General features: G+C 40.6%; 1 protein-coding gene across 2 annotated transcripts in view; it reads right to left on the bottom strand.

The window, feature by feature from the left end:
* Nucleotides 1-18,905, bottom strand: part of ZFHX3 (zinc finger homeobox 3) — a 1,060,470-nt gene that overhangs the window by 639,205 nt on the left and 402,360 nt on the right. For both annotated transcript variants that reach the window (XM_077132887.1, XM_077132886.1), the window contains one exon: nt 15,891-16,015. The gene's annotated coding sequence lies outside the window, so the exon portion shown is untranslated. The remainder of the gene's footprint in view (nt 1-15,890; nt 16,016-18,905) is intronic.

Here is an 18,905-nt window from a genome sequence, read left to right as displayed (position 1 = left end):
CGGCTTTTCCAGTGCCTTTGTAACTTGATCCCATATTAACTTCCCTGCATAAATGTGGACTTTCTTTTTCCTGAGGGGCCTTGGCTGATTCGGGGCTGAAGCCTGGAGTCTTTACTATCCACGACAGCCCATGGACAAGGTGTAAAATATTAATCTGTTTCCAGCCTTGCCCAGACCTCAGTCACTCAAGCATCTGAGGAAGTTGCTGCAACCATATTTATATAAAAAAAATAATAAAGATTTCTTCCCCCTGGAGAAAGAAACTCTCAAATGTACATAGCAAGAAATGCTACTTGAAACTCCCTAGGAATCCTAGTGACAGCTTTGGGAGGAGAGGATTGAAGGTTGGCACAACCCAAAGGGCATGGTTAGAAAAGGCAGGGACCCCAGTTCGAAAAAAGCAGGAACCCCCAATATCAATGGTGAAAGAAGGATCATAAGGATTGCATGGTGATGCCTCATAAAATTTATGACATTTAGAAAAAACTAAGTGGCAATAGATCTGGAGATTAAATTGCTTAACTTCATTTAACTTCACAACCACAGACTAATAACTGTCCTAACTCTAACCTAACCATCCTGCTGACCAAGTTATAAATGATTTAACATCTTGGTTGGGTAACATTTTGTTACCATTTTTCTGCAAACTATTGATGCCTGTACAGTTACACATGTGCACAACATGACACGGCTATTGCCTATACTTTTCGGTGCTTGGTATAAATGTTGAGTTGTAAGTTTCTCCCTTGTGCATGCTACCTCCTAAATTGTATTTTTGCTTAAAAAAATTTTTTTTGTATGTTGTATGGAGGGGGTCATATTTCACTAATTTTCCATGTGACTATCCCCTCCTTATAGCACCATTCATTGAATTTTTTGTTTGTTTGATTTTTCATTTGCTTGTTTGGGAAGTACATGGACTGGGAATCGAACCCAGGTCTCCCACACGGCAGGCAAGAATTCTACAACTGAACTACCCTTGCATACCCTGTGTTTATTGTTTTTTAAAAGCATAATTGAAATGGTGAATCCTCTACCAGCAATCACTGACTTTTGAAGACTATAAATGAGGGGTAGAAACTCAAAATATGCAAAACAATTATTTTAAAACTAATTGATGTGATGGAAGTTAGAGCAGTGTTTGTCTTTGGTAGGGCAGCATTGACTGGGGGGCACGAGGGAGTCTTCTGGAATGCTGGAACTGTTCAGCATCTTCACCTGGGTGGCAGTTCCATAGGTAGTTTATATGAAAAATTAAGTTGTAAGCTGCATACTCAAGACTTGTGCTCTTTATTTATATGTATGTATGCATCAATAAAAAGTATAAAACCAATATTTTTTCCAAAGACCTGGGACCTCCACTGTAAACAGTTGAAGAAGGGATTCCTTTTCTGAAGGATGACGGCTATACCGGTTATAGGATGGGCATTTTTGTGAAATTTGACAGTGGTAGTGGATACACATGTCAGCTCAAGGAATAATTACTTGGCTAGTGAGGGGTCAAGTACACCAGACCATGCCTCTCACAACTCAGGATTTTTTGAAGTACTTGATGGGGTGGATCTTGGGAATGGAGACTCTGTGAGGGATATCTTCATGCATGAAGTTCGTAGAGGATTGTGCTTGGAAGCCACACCTCCTAGCTGGGGTGAAGGAGGCAGGATTGGGTAGAGGAAAATGTTGATTTGTGATGCAGACAAAACCAAGGTCTCCACTGAGTGGGTTCTCCAGATCTGGGATGCAGGTTGCCCCTAGGGAAGGGGGTTTAACCAGGGGCAATAACTAGAGAGTGCTCAGTTGATAACTCACAGCCTCCAACACTTCCTGCAGCTGGGGGAATGAGTGTGTCTGATCTGAAGTGGGGGATGGATCTTGATGGTGCTGGCAGCACAAGATGGAGGGAAGAAGTAAGGAGCAGGTAGCACTTTCACTCCTGACAATATTTCACCATGCCCCCACATGTGTTAGCCATGTGCTCATGCCCAGGAATTAGAGGTGGAGTCATGGGCAAAGCTGCAGAGCTGGTTTATTTAAGTAAGGATCTCATTTGCATCCTAAGTAGCAGGATATTGAGCCTGCAAACTGCCAGGCAGCAAAAGAGAATATAAGACAAGGGATTGGATGGCCTGCGGGAGAAACTCAGAGGCACCATTCTAGTTCCTTGTGCCCATGACCTCCTCTGTTGGGTCACATCCAACAAAGGCAAGTGAAGCTGCAGGCTTACCCACCCGAGGGGCATCCACTGAACTGCTGACATGCCAGGGAGAAAGGCTGCTTCGTGCAGGCTGCAAATGAGTTTGCATGAGAGGGCATGAGTTACTTAGTGCTTGGATTTGGGAAATTGGTGACAGGCTGCCACTTTGCATTTGGTGGTTCCCTTTCTGAACAGGTGGCAACTGATTGACAGGCATTCTCCTAAGTGGAGGAGGACATCTGTGTTTTCCACACTGTGGAATACTGGATCTTTCCAAGTTACACATTTGGGAAAACAGCTGAGTTGCCTTGTTAGTTTCTCATGTTATGGTACAAATATCTACCTGATGCACAAACATGACAGATGCACAGCTTTATGCTGAAGCAGACTAAAAAAAGTTTGTAAAAACCATCATAGAAACTTAATGAATGGAGCTACAGATATTATAAAAGGTGTTCACAGCAATTAAAAGAAGAAAATAAGTATGCAGAAAAAAATAAACTGTCACAAAAATTCTTCACTTAATCCCAATTTGCATAGTTTTGTTTCTCCTTAAAAACATACACACACTATCTGAGACTCTGGAACACACCTGTCTTAAGAATGAAAGAAGCCAACTGTTTTAGAAGAAAAGCTATTCTAGCAAATCACAAGAAGAAATTATATAGTCTACAAGCATCATAATTCTGAAACATTTAACCAGCTGTCTCCCTCCCCCTTCTCTGAACTATGTTGTGAGTTCTTATGATTTATGGGTCACAGTCGATAATCAAAGCCATCGCTGGATTGAAACTGACAATCAGATCAGGCATCTAAATTAAACAGGAATATGAGTCTCTTTCGAAGGATCTATTACACTGAAAGAATTCTGCCAAAGACACCATGACATTTATTGAGAACACCTCAGAGCAGGACTCAAACTGTGAACAAAATGGAAAATGTCTCAAAGAACTCTCAAAATTAATTACAAAAATTAAAGGAAACCTTAAAGATTTTAAGAAAGGATGCAAGTTGAGAGAGTCCGTCTGTCCCCATGTTTGGAAATGGTGGTTCTGGGCCCCAGATCTGGCCTAAGAGACCATACCCAGCATCTCTCCCTTAAGGGGGGTGAGAGGGACTCTGTCATGAAAGGTTTGGTTGCTGTTAAGTAGGGTTTTTTTTTTTTTTTAAGCAAAGAGCCATTTGTTTACTTTGGTAAAGCATGCCTCCCACAAACAGAAGGTTATCTCTTTTCTGTTTCTTTCCACCGAGGTAAACCCACTAAGAATTGGTTGAAGATAAAGCACTAAAAGTCACTGATAGGGCAAAAGGGGCTGTAGGTCCAGAAACCTGTGGTTAATCCAGTTTAAATACAAATGGGAATTTCGAACACGCCATTAAGAAAAGCAGCTAGGAAAACACATAACTTTTTCCCCTTGGTTTTCTTCATAAACTCTGTGTCCACAAGCACAATAAAATCTGCTTGGTAGTGTTAAATTGAGGACCCTGGAATATTTTGTAATTGAACGTATTGACTGAGAAACTGAGAGGTCCCACCATGGCTATATTCCCTTATGTATACTTTGTTCCTTGTGGCCACACAATTAAAAGCATCAGAGATGGTTCTCTGACCCAAATGCCTTTCTAGATTCTGGGCAGTGGCCTAGGAAGTGGCCTGGCCCCCAAAAGGTGCTCCATATTGCTTATTGCTTGGGGACTAGCCACTCCAATCATGGGGATTGTGAATTTCAGACCTTCAAGGGATGCAAAAGATGGTAGATGGTGCAGAAGCTGAGAACCACATGGGAAGAAGGCATAAGCCATATGGGAACAGAAGTCACATGGTAATGAAGCCTTAAGTCAGCAGAGGCAAGCAGGAGAATATAAAGAAGTGGTGTCAGGAGGAGAAACAGAAACAGAAGCAGAGAGAGAGAGAGAAGTCAGTGGAGTGTTGACCTAGGAGGGTTTTCTAGAAAAGGAAGAATGGGTCTCGGCTGCTGAATAAGTGAGCCAATGGTCTGTAACCCCCATGGAATGAAGGTGGGCTGCACTAGACCATGAGTGTCTCCAAATGATGTTCTAGTTCATCTTAAGCCTTGACTATGATGAGGTCGTTTTCAATTCTTCCTCATTTCCCTGTGTATTATTAAAAGAGACTCCATTAATTGAGCTAAAACACAGATTGCTTTGGCTCCTTATAACCCGAAAAAGCCTCCCTGAAACACTGGCCCAATGGTGTTAAACAGGATGCAAACACTGTTTGTGGTGCAGTCACTCGTGTGTCATGTGACTTTATGGCCTGGGATGAGCCAGCCCACTGTGTTATATTCACCTAGGACTGTTGGTCCCCTTTTCAGTTTTCTCAAGGGATGCTCTAATCAGAGCTAATGGATGCACCCCTAAAATAGAAGTCAGCATTCACACTGCAGAGCCTTTCACCCTTGAACATCCACAATTTCATCTGCAAGGTATGTGTAGCCATGGTGATGAGCTACACACTTGTCTATAATCCATGTGTAGCTGTTTGCGTGGGTCTCTTCATGGTTACATTCCAGGGTCTATATGTCACAGTCACTTATATAAATAGCTTTAGTAGCCCAAAGGTGAATCTACCTACAGGTGCCTTTGTCTCTGAAGATCTCTGCTGTGTTGGACCCGTTGACAGCTATGGGCTTCCTTTTACCTTAAATCATAACTGGTCATATGTACAGGATATGTCTGAGAAATGTCACATGGCTTAACATGAGCCCTCTCTGAAAAAAAGGTTGACTGCATATGTTTGGTCTTGGTTGTTTTGGCTCCACAATGGCATCTATGTGAGATTGACAGCTGTGCTTCCATTCTCCTCCAGAACCAACCCTGACTCCCGCAGCTTTCGATTACCAATTTGTCAGTTAGAGACAATGTTATGATTTAACTGTATGTGCTGCTGCCTAAAGGGGAGATGGGGAATAAGGGGAAGGGGGATTGCCCTTGGAGAGGAAAGATATTGAATGCATATCTACATAAAAACATTATCAAAGAAAGATGGGGGACGCAGCCTCCATTGTGGGAAAATGTAATCAGATTAAATTTCAGACTAAAGTCAATGGATGCACAATTGGCATTTTTGTGACATTTTTGAACAGCCTCTTCCAAATGGAAAAATTAGAAGTCCCAAAGGAATGAACTAGGGCTTCTGTTCCTCAGAGGAAGAGGGGGTATTTGTTCATTTCTTCATTTATTTAACTATCAGCACTATTCTGCCCTGGAATTTGTTCCTTATTCCAAAACAACAGCAAGGAAAGTTCGGGGCGAGGGGCGCAATAGAGAAAATATGCTTAATGTTTGGGTCAATGAGAGGATTAGTAAAAGTCTGATTAATAAACAGAAATGGAAAGAAATTGTTACAGTTTTCTACAAGCCGTTCTCCAACTACTTTTCTTCTTTTCCCCCTCTCCTTTAAATATCGACTCCCCCTCCCGCCACTACCACTTCTCTTCAGCTTTGGGAAGAAAGTATCATTTTAATCTGGATGTTTGCTTTTAATAGCTATGGAATGAAGTGGCAGGATGATAACAAGGAGGAAAGAAACGTGAACTCAAATCAGAGAATTCACATCAGGGTTTTTGAGAGCGGGAAAAACAAAAATATCAATCTTAAACCTCAACCCCCTTATTCTTTCCACAGTATTTTTCTTTTGATTTGTACCTATATAAAAGTCTACCCAGATTTCAAAACCCATTTCTCCGTTTCCTAGAACCAGCGCAATATTGAGTGTGTGCATAAACTGTGGTAGCTTTAAAAAAAGAAAGGTAATTATCAGAGGGAAGGAGAAGGAGGGAAAGAGAAAGAAAATAAAGAGATGACAAGGGAACTGGGCCAAGTGGAGACAAAGCAATGCACTTAACCCACCTGGAGAGCAAATCGGACCAGCAAGGCGCTCTCAGCCAATCGCTTGGGTCTGCGGCGGGGAGGAGAGTCGGCATGGGTTCATTTGGCCGAGAAGTGTATTTCATAAACCTTACGGTGCAGCTATGAAAGCTATCAGGATCTTCCCACGTTTCCTGTCATTCCGTGGAGATTGGCTGCTGGAGTGTTGGGGGGTGGGGTGGGGGAAGGAAGCAATGAGGAGTGGAGGTGGGGGGGGGAAGGATGGTTGGGTTGTTGAAGGGGGAACTGGCTCGGGTAGGAAGCCGAATCATACAGGAATTTATTTTAAGTGCATATACAAAATGAAATGAGGGGAAAAAACAGTTTATTCCTTTTGGGTCATGTGAGGGAGCCACTGGCAAAGATAATAATATACAAGGAATGAGAGAGGGAAAGAGAGAGAGAGAGAGAGAGAGAGAGAGAGAGAGAGAGAATGGCGCAAAAGGCTTTCTATTATTCGGGACACCAGAGAAGCACACTGAGGCAGCTGGAAGATTAAATTAAGTATTATATCTGCTGACCCTATTGCCATGGTTACCGGACAGCGGAAAATATTAATCAACCCAAGCCTTTTCAGATGAACATGCTTGAAAAAAATACAATAAATATAAATATATATGTATATCTACTCAGCTCTGCTATATAGATGCAGAATGCCAGCCAGTGCACCACCTGATCATGGAGATAAAAAATAAAAAGATAAAAAAATTATGCCTCTTTGTGAAGGCTGACCAGTTATGGAAGGCAGAGCATGAACAGTAGCTTGACCATTTGCTCATTTTAGCTTTAGCTGGCTTCTTCCCCTACTCCCTTCAATAATGAACTCTAACATCTGGCTTGATTGCAAAGTCAAGGTGCTATTTGTCTCCTTTTCCTAGGAAACCCATCCCCTAACTCCCTAGCCAGTCTCCCTTGTGCAATGACCAAAGATGAAGCACACTGAAAAAAAAAAGAGGCAAAAAAAGAAATATAAATAAAATCAGAAGCCTAGCAAGTCAGGATAAGGATGAAAGAGATTCCAGTCTGTTTTGCTGTGAGTCTAAAGGATGCAACACTTAATTACTCCTCAGGCTAAAAACTTAACTTGCTGCACCAGTTGTAAATCTCAGTACTTGCACCTGGTTATCTCAGAATCCCAGATTTTGCCTCTCAGCAGCTGACATTGCAAGACATTTCTGCCTGCCTTGAAATGTACTTTTACTATTCCTAGGACAGAAAACTTGTGGTATTCCAGGGCAGAACTAGGAGCATGGACACATTAACCCTAAGTAGGCAGAATCTTTCCTGCTTGATGCATCAGGATGGGCACTTTGCTCCTACAAGTTCCCTTCTCTTCCATTCATTGCTTTCTGAGACTCTACTATGTGTAAGGCACCCTGCTGTACAATGTTCACAGGATACTGAGACAGGAGAGTCCCAGAAGCTTACACCATGACGGGATTTGGGTCAGGGAGACAGGAGTCTTGAAATTCATCTTATTCAAACTATCATTTTGCACATAAAGATAAAAATCTAAGGTGCATAAGTTATTTGCTTAAGGACTACAGTTGTTTCATTGCAGACTGGGTCTTGTAGACAATCTCCTAAACCTAAGGTCTGATCTGATCTGAGATGACAAAATTCTTAACAGCAAATTTATCTTTTTATGAAATGCTACTAGTTCCAAAATACCGACAGTGCCACTTTGTCTGGACTTGCCCCAAATATTCAAGGATACCTAGGAAATCTAATGGATTTGTTTTCCCATTTTCTTTCTCTCACCTCCCTCCACCTCCCATCCCTTCTTAACTCTGTTTACCTCAAAGTAAATAGCATCTAGTGGAAAATATGGACCTGGCTTCCAGATCTCTTGCCCCTGGTGAATACTTACATTCTTAGGTTAACAGAGTCCCAAGAAAATGCTCTGAAGTTTAGCACAGACCTGCTAACAGAATGTTGGTGTACAGCAGCCAGAGTGAACCTATGCTTTGAGACCCAAGTAGGTCTCCGTGTCAGACCTGGTTCCGACACCCCATCTCCAGGAGCTGCGGGAATTCAGATGGCTTTTCTCTTAGTTAAGCTTCTCCACATGTAGCCATGACCAAGACCAATCAGCCTTCTCTTTCTGCTTAGGTGCAATTTTACCCAGTAGGTGACATTAACTCGGTAGCTAAGTCCCCACATGCAGCCCCAGCAACCACATGGTCCCTGCAGATGACAGGAGACAGAAGGTTGTATGATCCTGTAAATTATTTCCCCATAGTAACAGCAAGATTGCACACTTTAATATGCATGCAGCCTGAGAGAGCCCTCTTTCAGGCTGAGCCAAGGTGATAATGTATATTTTGTGTCCAGAAATCCATTCTAAACTGTGCAATGTATAATAGACAGCATTACATAAAGACTTTCAACACGACCCTTCTTATTGGGCTCCTTCAGTGGACTTATGTGAAGTATGTCCTCCTTTACAGAAGCTTCTTTTGCTTCTAGATTCTCCAGTTTTATAGCAATACTTTTGGAACATATTCAATGCCCATTTCAGTTTTTAGGAATTTTTTTTGTTCTATTGTCTGCCTCCAGATTTTTTAGTTTCTTTGGTTGGGCACAATCTGATTTAGGTATGTTCTTTTGTGAAGGGGAGTGAAACTATCAATAAAGAGAGAGGAGTAACAGAATGGAAAAACAAGGGGTCTAGAATGGATTGTGCCTACCGTATACATGGTAGATGTGGGTTTATGTGCTGAAGGCCATATTCCTTGAAATCCAATATGAAATTCCTCCCACTCCAAAGTGATTCCTAGAAGAGCCACTTAAACCAGACATTCCGTGTACACCAGAGCCACAGATAGAGTGGAAAGAGCAGTGAATTCAACGTCAGAGAAAGAGTGTGAAATTCAGCTCTGCCACTTTTTAGTTATGAGATGCTGAACAAGTTTTTCAATCTGACAGATCCTCAGCTACCCCATCAATAAAATGGAACAATTATAATGAACTGAATATTTTCTGTGAAATTACATTAGACAAGTATCTAGACATATTAGATGCTCAATAAATGCTAGGACCAAGGCAGGGAAACAAGGAAAATATATACAGTCCTTTTGAAAATGCTTAAGGTTGACAATTTGGTACTGATATGAAGTGGCTTCCCTCAAATGTCTGTTGATCCTATTAGCTAACTAGACCCACTAAAATCTACATGGGGTTCTAGGAATATCTAATTAAGGTACTCAAAAGGGTAAGTGAATTCATTTTGCACCAATATGCTGAATCATTTTTCCTAAACCTCAACTTCTTCATCAGTAAAATGGGTAAGATGGGCTATGTGGAAACAATAAAGTTTAGAGTAATTAATATGCTTTTGGGAAAATGTGCACCTGTTAAGAGGGCTAGTTTATAGTACTCTTCATACACCTTTTTTTTTTTTAAAAAATACTCCACATGAGTGCAAGGATGCCATACTTCAAGCATGGACACATGCTTCTTCAAGACTATACACTTGTGAATTAGGCGGAGCAGAGCATTAAAACAAAGCTTTCTTTTTGTCACATGGAAACAGTTAAGGGGAAATAGTATGGACTGAACCTTGGGCAACCCTGAATCATACTAAATTTATTCTCCAACATCCAATAAGCCATCAACAAAAACAGGCAAAACATAGTCCAGAGAGAATACTACACATTGGAAATATACACGGGGGCAATATTACATTATTATCCAGACATGAATGAAGACTGTGGCTTGGTGAGACATTGGCCTTAAATGGCAAAAATAGAAGCAGTGCAAATCTCACTTCCTTTGTCAAAGGAGGCCATGTGTTTTTGACACTTCTGCCAAAATAAGAACTGTGTTGAGAGTCTGTGATGTCTTTTGAATAAATCTTGGGAAAAAATATCTATCCCTGTACCAAATGTACACTCAAGGTATATTTTAGACTCTTTGATAGATGGAAAAAATCCAATGCCAATGAATAAAATAAATTCCAGATGCAGTTTCATGGAAATATTCATGTTCATAAGATTTATAATAATTAATTGGCTATTTCCAAGGTCTTCTCTTCTCTGGCATAGCCACTTTGACTTTGATCTTAATTCTTATAAGTACAAGTTGGTCCCAATCATTGCTATCAGAACAGAATGTTTTCATATTTGGGCTTTATAAATTCTGTTTCTTCTTTATAAAATGCCCTCTCCCTTCTTCCATCTGAAGAATTTCTACATATCCATTCACATCCAGAGCACCCTTGTTATAATAAATGATATGACCTCACTACCATCTCCCCAGTTCTCATCTTTTCTTCACTGTGTTCCCTCTCCCCACCAGTCCGTCAGTCAGTCCTTAAACCTCAATGCTTCTACATGGCCCACCTTACCCATATCACTGATGAAGAAGTTGAGGTATAGGAAAAATGATTCAGCATATTTGGGTAGAATGAATGCTTCATAGCCAACTTATCTTGTATGATCTGGGCTCTGACTACCTCTCCTTCATTCCTTATCACTCCCACCTTGACCCAGACAGACTTGCTTTACTTCCCTTTCTCACACATGCCTGGCTCATTCCTTCAAAATCTTTGCATTAGTTGTTTCCTCTTCCTGGAGTTCTTTTTCCCATGAGCTTGACACGGCTGACTCCTTCATGTCATTCTGATCTCAGTTATATCAGTTTTCTGAGAAGATATTCCCGATCAGCAAAGCTCAAGTTATTATCTACCAACTAGCTCTTACATCACCCCATTTTAATTATTTTCATAGCATTTGTCATTATTTGATATTTTTCTTTTTGCACATTGTCTGCCTCCTGCCACTGGAATGTAAATTCCAGGAGAGTAGGGATACAGTTTGCCACTGTATTCCCAGAATCTATAGGGAGGAGGTGCCCCCAAAATTTGCATTGAATCAGTGCTCCAACTCTAACCTCAGTGTATTTAACACTTGCTAATTTGTTTCCCCATAGCATTTCATATGAACCACAATTATTACACCTATCACACAGTACTCTGTTTATCTGAGACCTCAACTAAACCATGAAATCTGAAGAGTGGGGACAGCAGTTTGTACAATTTGGCCTATCCACTCCCAAGTTAGAAAGATTATCATGAGCTATGTGCATATGGTGTATAGGACAAATCCAAGGGGAGCAGTCTGTATCATGGGGATGTGAACGTCAGTCCAGGGGTTGTGAAGTATCTAACCTGCGTAATCATAAATGCAGCTCAGATTTCCTAGGAGGGAAATTTTCCTAGGAGGGAAATCAGGAAAACTTTGCTTCTTCCTTCACATCTTCCTCTGGGAAGATGTTCAGCGCCCAATGTACTGGTCAACTTCTCCTTCAGTCCACATCTTAGGGTTTGGAAAAGCTGGTGGAGATAGACCTCTTTGAGATCTTGTATAGGGCAACTCATGTACACCACTTCAAATCCTCTTGGCCCAATCCACCATCTACTCCAGTAGGTAATATGATTACGAGTTATGCAAGGCTTTGGCCAGATTTGTAAAGATACAAACAGACAGTGCTTTGCCTTGGGCTGTGCATCATACCTTTGGCTTTATGTCACATACTTTTCTGATGTTGTGAAATGAGATACCTGTGGGAAACTGCTCAACATTCAGCCATGGTCACCTAGAAGTTGACCAACTGAAGATGGAAGTTAATGGAAAACTACTTCTATCTTTTATATTCTGGTCAGAAAGTTCTTAGATCCATTTCAAAAAGTCCCCCAGAAGCTCCAGGTGGGATTAAGCATCAGTTGCTTACAACAATAGCCAACTCAACAATTCACCCTACAATGGCTTTCCCTTATCCCATGTATCTTTCTCACAGTGGCCCCTCATTTATTTCCTGAGGTTACTTCCCGAATAATTCCTCCTGATCTGCTTTTAGGAGAATCCAGCACAAAGCAGTTGGTACCCAAAGTAGAGTAGTGATAGCTGTGGCTATGTAGCATGATCACAATGACTAAGATCCTCACTTGTGGTGGATTGGGATAATGTGCAAGCAGAAGGTGAAGCATGGATTTATTTAGCTTCTGTGAAACTTCTGTGGCCTTGGGCAATGGTGATTACAAATATCATGAAGATGAGTGTTTTGTTAACTGATTTGAAAATCTTAAAAAAAGGTGATAACTTAGGTTAGACAACTGCCGATCCAAGGCACCTATGAAAACCAGGGCATATCTATGGCAGCATTTGAAGAGATCCTCTTTTCCTACAAAAAGAGGATCTTTTCCTACATGGAATATCCATGAGAATGGATCTTTTTCTACATGGAAAAGAGGATCTTTTCCTACATGGAATATCCATGAGAATGGATCTTTTTCTACATGGAAAAGAGGATCTTTTCCTACATGGAATATCCATGAGAATGGATCTAAAGGGTGCTGTAATGGAGGGCTGGAAGATAAGGCAGATAGAGAAAAACTGAATGGTATTAGAAAGATTCTATTATAACTCAGCATTCAATGACCTAGTAAGGATACCTGGAGTGAGTCTAATAGTTACCTGGGCTGGTTCCTAGAAGCTTCTAATTTAATGTTCTTATCTAATACAATGACACTGTATTCAGGAAAGAATCAGAGGGTCAGGAGGTAGGAATGCTAGAAGAGATTTATTATCTGAGACTACAGAATCCACTACCTGACTCTGTTGTTTGGGGGACCCAGAGAACACTCCCTTTACTAAGTCAGTACAGAATGTACTAGTAAGAAAAACAATGACATCTCTACGAAAATCTTTAGTGGCTGTCCTTTGTGAATCAAGGTGGGCACAAGGGAATGCCACCATGGCACTGCGTTCCCTACATTCAATGAGGATGATAGGATTTGCAGATGGCAGAGGCCAGAAAGCAGCACCTAACCACTCAAGGAAGTTTGGGATAGTTATATAATGGCCAGCAAGGCTGAGCTGGCAACTGGGGATCAGTGGAGATGGCTCGATATCATGGTGTTCTGGTGCTTGAGCTAGGTGGACAGCTCTTTGAAAAGCAGTCCCTGGTGTGAAACTGTGCCCTAGGTATAACTGATAAACTGATCATGGGATTCCAAGTGACTATATGACTGGAGCTGCCCTTCATGAGTGATTAGATCCATTGAGTGACTGAAGAGGAAGACCAAAATGGGAAAAGTAGGCATATTCAGGGTCAGGCCCGAAAAGCTCAGATTTAAATGAACAGATCGTTCAGATTGCCATGTCACCTACATCTGTTGCAATGACACCTCTCTTCAATCCACAACCATTGGCTTATGTTCGGAGGGTTTCTCTATGGTACAGATAGGGGAGGAAAAAACTTGGGACTGACTCATGGATATGTTCACACAGTATGTTGGTGTGAAGTTTAAATGATCTGATGGCCCCACTCAAGGGTGGTACACAAGACAGTAGTGATGGACCATTCTCCAATAAGGCAGAGCTCTGAGTGGCATACCTGCTCATCAAAGTGGTGTGAAGAAGAAATGATCTGAGTTTAAGGGCATACAAACCTTCTTAGTGGTAGCAAATGCCTGATTGCTAGAAACCTAGAAGAGTGAGTTTGGAAGATTGGAAACAAGGAGGCCTGAGAAAGAGACATATGGAGAGACCTATGGTACTAAGTATAAGGCATGCATGTCTTTTATCTCATGTTAACGCCCATGAGCAGGAGGATTCATCCTGTGGGGGCCACCCATTATTTCTCTTTGGCTATGCCAGATGATTAGTTTCATAGAAGAAGGAGAGGTTGACAAGGGAGGGCTTCACAAAGAGAGTGATATTTTAACTAAAGTAAAGGATGAATCTGTGTTTTGGTAGGTGAATGATAACAGCAACAACAATAATGGCTCTCATTAACTGATGGTAAATGATGTGCCAAGCACTATGTTAAACATTTTATATCTATTTTTAAATTTATTCCTCACAATAACTGTATGAATTAGGTCCTATTGTTATTAGTTGCCATTATATATATGAGGAAATTGAATATTCTCAACTATTGTCTTTACTATTATTATTATTCTATATGTCCATAAGTAATACTAACAGCTATTGGTTAAGAACCTACTTTGCATCTAATATTTTATTTAATCTATTTCCTCAATAATATTTCCCTATTATTATTATCCCTGTTTTACAAGTGATGGACTGAAGCTCAAAGCTGAACATCTGTCTTTAGTCACCAAGGTCTGCTTGATCTGAGCTCTGGGGGTTAAATAATCTGTGCCACACCTATCCCTGCCAGGAAATCAGAGGTGGAAAACAGGACAGGGGTGGGCTCGATTTTATTGGGCTCAATAAAATTTTAATAAATGAATAAATGAATGAGCTGAGATGAATTGCCACCGTGCCTGACTACCTTAGGAAGACTGCTGTCCCTGTCTCCCTCCCATTCCTCTCCTCTCTCTTCCACCTATGACAATAGAAAAAATCATGACAACTGAGCTAGTCTTAGTCATCTATTACAACCTTGATGTTCTACTCCAATTTTTTTCTCATAAACCAAAAGGACTCACATTTTGAGAAATAAATAAAAACAAAGAGAATTCTAGCATATTCACCCTAAGTTATGGCTCCCAAACGCTTTCCAGAGGTTTTTCCTTGCTACTTCCTGGAACGCTTGAATCTCATAGAGGCCAGGAAATCTGCTTTGTGAAGGCCTCCTTTCCATGCTTTTATCTACATAACTTTCATTGACCTAAATCGGATTTGTGTGTGCAGAAGGGCAGGACAATTGAGGCTCAGCAAGTCTTGTCATCTTTTTGTTAAGCTTCCCAGGCTGCCAATTACCAATTCTGTGCACTCAGGGATATGCAGGACACACCACATTAAATTGGAACAGAATGTACTGGCTAATAATAAGCCATTCAAATATGTAAAAGGATTCCTGGGTAACAAAGATGGAGTAGAGGTCTTAACCCAGCGAGGTAGGAACTAAACTAGAATGGAGAAATAAAAGGAAGGGAGAGGAGAGGAGAAACAGAGAACAAGAGAGAGAGGAAAGGGAGAATAAATTTGAGTATCTGAGGATATGGTTTCTTTAGAAGTGCATAATGGAGAAGAGGCTGGAAAACAATCCCTTAAAATGATTTATGGCCAGGGGGAATCTGGGACCATTTAAAATCTGTCATGGGGGAATCTGGAACTGTATTTGGGAGACATTTCTTTGAGCTGCATCTATGTCTAACCATTTTGGTCATCTGACCAGCTGTTTAAACGGAACAATTGTGTGCCTGGACTGATGGGTTGAATCAGTCAAGCCCATCTAGAAGATGATGTAGAGTCAGTCAAAATATTACGTCCTGTGCAATGCAAGCACATTGTTTCCCCTGGTCATTTACCATTCATCCAATATAATGTGGAATTAAGCAATCCCTATGAAATAAATTTACATTCAAAGACAGAAAGCAGGGGGAAAGATGTCAGCACCTCTACCGCTTACTTTTCACCATCATCATTAAACTCTGACCCATGAGTTTTTCAAAGAATACAATGCCGTGACTTTTATTAATGCACTTTGAAAAGTTAAACAAGTCACACAAAATTCTAACACTATGTATGATCACTGCTAGAAGAGATAACAGCATTAAACAGCCTCTTGTAGGTAGGGTTGTACAGAGAAAGTTAAAGCATCATGGCCTCCTTTACAGTCAGGGCTTACATTCTACAGCTGCAGATGTTCATGGAACTGTGTGGTCAGAAAAATAATATCAATGTATGTATGTATGTGTATGTGGGTGTATTACCGTACACAAGAGATACATATACACATATGTATTAGTCAGGGTTCTCCAGAGAAAGAGAAGGTTGGGAACCTGTGGGATTTATTATAGAAGTGAGATTTATTATAAGATTTGGCTCACATGACCCTGGGGAATGGCAAGTCTGGATTCTCTAGGGCAGGCTGCAAGTTGGGAACTCCAATGAAGGCTTTGATGAATTTCCTAAAAGAGCTGGCTGGCTGACGTAGAGATAGATATTCTTCTTTCTGAAAGCAGAAATCATCATTTCTTAGGCCGCCAACTGATTGGATGAAACTTTTTTCATTGCTGAAGGCAATCTCCTTTGTTAATCATAAAAGTAATCAGCCATAGGTACAATCAACTCTCTAATGATTTATATCCATGAAATACCCTCATAATAACAATCAGCCAGTGCCTGCTTGGCCAAATAAGTAGACACTATAACTAGCCAAGTTGATAAATGAACTTAACCAGCACAACATGCAAAAATAAATTTAAACACATAAACCAGCTTTACTGTATGCAAAGTTGTTTGAATGTTTCTATGATGTAACATGTAACACTTAACCGCAATAGGTTGATGATTAGAAATTTCTAACACCACGTCTTTAAAGGTAATGCTCAAACATACCTCTAGCTCATCCCTTTCTCTGGAATGTCAGTTCAAAGTGTCTATTGGCCAGTAGGCATTTTCATATGGATATTATAGAGTCAATGTATCTAAAACCAAAACTCTCACCTTCTCTCTTGAACATTTTCCCCTTCCTTCCTTCCCTATTCATTTCTGTCATGTGAACTCTATATGGGTGTGCTGGTTTGAAAGGATGTATGCCCCCTAGAAAAGATATGTTTTAATCAAAATCCCATTTCATAAAAGTAAAATAATCCCTGTTCAATATTATATGCTTGAAACTGTGATTAGATTGTCTCCCTGGATGATGTGATTTAGTCAAGAGTGGTTGTTTAACTGGATTAGGTGATGACATGTCTCCACCCATTTGGGTGGGCCTTGATTGGCTTATTGGAGTCCTATAAAAGAGGAAACATTTTGGAGAATGAAAATTAGGAGAGAGCAGAGAAGAACTACATAGCCACAAGAAGCAGAGTTCACCAGCCAGTGACCTTTGGAGATGAAGAAGGAAAATGCCTCCTGGGGAGCTTCATGAAACAGGAAGCCAGGAGAAGCAGCTAGCAGATGACGCCGTGCTCACCATGTGCCCTTCCAGATGAGAGAGGAACCCTGAACTTCATTGGCCTTCTTGAACCAAGGCATCTTTTCCTGGATACCTCAGATTGGACATTTCTATTGACTTGTGTCATGGTTAGGGACAGGTGTCAACTTGGCCAAGTTGTGGTACCTGTTCATCTGATTGGGCAAGCACTGGCCTCTCTGTTGCAATGAGGACATTTCATAGGATTAGGTCATGATCACGTCAGCCACATCCACAGCTGATTCCATTTGTAATCAGCCAAAGGGGAGTGTCTTCTGCAATTAGTGATGCTAAATCCAATCATGGTAAGCCTTTTAAGGAGGACTCAGAGGAGACAGGTTGCATTCCTGCTTTGGCTGGTGAGCCTCTCCTGTGGAGTTCATCCAGGCCATCCATCGGAGTCATTGGCTTCACAGCCTCCCCTGTGGATTTTGGACTCTGCATTCCTACGGTCACGTGAGACACTTTCATAAATTTTATATTTGCAAGTGTTCCCTGTTGATTCTGTTTCTCTAGAGAACCCTAACTAATACAACTTGTTTTAATTGGGACATTTTCTTGGCCTTAGAACTATGAACTAGCAACTTATTAAATTCCCCTTTTTAAAAGCCATTCTGTTTCTGATATGTTGCATTCTGGCAGCTAGCAAACTAGAACAATGGGGTAGATCTTTGGTTTGCTTACAACAGTATTTCTAAGGCCCAGAGCAATGTGTGGCACTGAATAGGCACTCACTAAATACATGTTGAATGATTTGGGTGAATGAATGGATGGAGGGTGGATGAGTGGATGGAACTGACATCATTATTTCCCACATCTTAGGACTCATCTTCTTGCCAGCACTCTGGTGGAGGACTTCATCATCTCATGACAAAGCTAACAAACAAAGCTAACAAACTGAAGTAATCTGCTTTCTTTCAGAATTTCCCTTCACATTATCCCCATCATTCCATTAGAGTAATGTCTCCTAAAACACTGCAGTGATTATGTTGTTCCATTGTTCAATACCCTCAACAAGATGTCCCTTCGGCCTATAGGATCTCAAAGCAATTGAGACCTCCCTTATTAGGATATCTGCTTTTTTTTCTTTTTAACCTCAATCTCCCAGTTATTTCCTTTGCTCTAGAAATATTTGTCATTTCATGCTTCTCCAACAGGCATGATCATCTCTGCCTTCATGATGTCTGTCTTTCTCCATTTCACCAGCGAAATTCATGGATGAAGAATGTATAGATTCATGTTCCTTCCCATCTACCTGCACAAATCCTATTCACCTTTCAAACACCATATCTAACCCAACAGCCCTTCGCCCTGTTTGCCTTAGTTTGGGTTAGTTATCTTGGATGTGGTTTATTTGGGGAGACAGAGGAATGGGACCACATTGGACAATTGCTGGAAAAATCTTGGAAATAGTATAAAATATATGCCTGAGAACTATTCTACCTATGGGACAAGGGAGCTGGAACATTTATACATCAACTCCTGGAAGTTATTGATTAAAGGCCACAATCATTTCCATCTGTCACAACTCCTCAAAAAACCCTCATGTACAGAGATATAGATTCTGGAATAGTTAAAGTCTAAGCAGTGCTGCCCCATAGAAATATAATGTGAACCCCAAATGCAAGCCACACATGTAATGTTAAGTTTTCTTAGTTGCCACATTAATAAAGGTAAAAAAGAAACAAGTGAAATTAATATTAAAAATACTTCATTATTATATTTTATTCAATTCAACATGCTATCACTGGGTAATGTATAATCATTTCAGCATATAAGCAATATAAACAAATTTTTAAGGATGTATTTCACTTTTTTTTTTAATATACAAAATCTTTGAAACCTGGTATGTATTTCACACTTAGAACACAGCTCAGTTAGGACAAGCCTAGCTACTTTTCATGTGCTTAATAGTTCACATAGC

This window comes from Tamandua tetradactyla, chromosome 16 (genome assembly GCF_023851605.1).
Source record: "Tamandua tetradactyla isolate mTamTet1 chromosome 16, mTamTet1.pri, whole genome shotgun sequence".
NCBI lineage: Eukaryota > Metazoa > Chordata > Mammalia > Pilosa > Myrmecophagidae > Tamandua > Tamandua tetradactyla.
Note: the sequence above shows the minus strand (reverse complement) of the source record. Positions and strands in the feature narration are given on the sequence as shown.